At 30.3% G+C, this 1,601-nt stretch overlaps 1 protein-coding gene across 1 annotated transcript in view; it reads right to left on the bottom strand.

Moving 5' to 3' along the window:
- Positions 1–1,601, bottom strand: part of LOC107653581 (protein FAM163A-like) — an 11,153-nt gene that overhangs the window by 2,514 nt on the left and 7,038 nt on the right. The window lies entirely within an intron of this gene.

Raw genomic sequence — 1,601 nt, 5'->3', positions numbered from 1 at the left:
TCTCTCTCTCTCTCTCTCTCTCTCTCTCTCTCTCTCTCTCTCTCTCTCTCTGTGTGTGTGGGAAATTACATCTGGACTTTTATTAGAAAAAAGTTTGCTAGTTAATTACAGGAGTCTTTCCAGCTTAATCTTTCCATTAAAGGTCACATAATGATCAAATGATCAAATGGCATGCTCATTTATTAAGACAAAACAAAAAATAAAATAAAATTATAATATATATAATATAAAATGTTTTTACAATATAAACGATTTCTTATAAATATAAAATAAAGAACTTTTCACTGTTGTTGTAAAACATCACATTTATCAAGAAACATAATACAAATTAAATAACATCAAATAAAAACCTATGTTGTTATACTAACAATACAAAATACATACTAAAAGTCCTTTCTAAAAGCAATTCTCTCAATATAAATAAACAAATAAAATCTCCATCTACAAAATATAAATAAAAAGCATACCCCATACTCTTTTACTATTGTCATGAATGGTATATTAAAAAAAAAGCATTCAACATATATGCAAAAATCTTGCCATTTCTCTGTGAAATTTAATAGCAATTTCTGAGTCAAAATGTTGCTCTCTTGTAGTTTTCTTGCCAATTTTGGAACTTTGAACTGTATTGCTGTTGCCTCCTTTCTATGAATTGCTTTTAATATCCTTCCTTTATAAACCACTTTGGATAAAAGCACCTGCTAAATGAATAAATGTAAAAGAAGATCTTTCCAGTAAAAGAGTATTTCATCAGCCTAATGCAAAAAGCACAAGCTAAGTTGATGCTGGGGGTAAGAAATAAATCCAGCACGGAACATGCCTAGAAGACCAACATGTGGTGCATCTTTTAGCAATTCCACTCACACACACCGCATGAACGAACCTGAGCAGACGGGATACAGGATACGAGATACAGCCCAGATTACACAGCAACAATACTGATGGGATTAGTGCAGCGCTGATATGCAGGCCGGATGCTGGCACATGCATCTGTATTCAGACCCACCTGAAAAGATACTAAACTATTAATGAGCACTTTATTAATTATTATACGCTGTCTTCTGTGCATTTTTACAGGCATCTATAAAGTGCTTAAAATGAAATGTAGCTTGACAGTTTAGTAGTGCAATTAATCTGGAAAAGTCACAGATGAATGTTAAAAAACGTTGGCAGAAAAGCTGCAGTTTGTGTCATTTTTCATATTAGTAATCTGACATTTTTTTATAAGGATGAGTATATATTTTTAATATCAAGTGAAAAGTGCCAGCATATGAACTCTCTCCAGAAATATGCTTAGAGATGCAAGTATCTGGTGCTGTGTCCCAGAATGCAATGGGCACAACTCAATGCAATAATATACACTGCAATATTATTTCATGGAAGAATAAAAGTGGTTTTACTAAAACTTTAGATGACTATTTTCTAGATAAAATACTATAATTATAAATGAAATAATTATGTTAAAATATATATATTTTTAATTCATTAAAAATGATTAAAATTCAGATATATCAAAATACAATTATTTTAAATACGCTGATTAGGATAAAGTGAATAAATGTAAACGTAAACCAAAACAAACTATTTAAATATATATATAC

This window comes from Sinocyclocheilus anshuiensis, unplaced genomic scaffold (genome assembly GCF_001515605.1).
Source record: "Sinocyclocheilus anshuiensis isolate Anshui unplaced genomic scaffold, SAMN03320099.WGS_v1.1 scaffold1079, whole genome shotgun sequence".
NCBI classification, from domain to species: domain Eukaryota; kingdom Metazoa; phylum Chordata; class Actinopteri; order Cypriniformes; family Cyprinidae; genus Sinocyclocheilus; species Sinocyclocheilus anshuiensis.
This window is presented reverse-complemented; position numbering and strand designations above follow the sequence as displayed.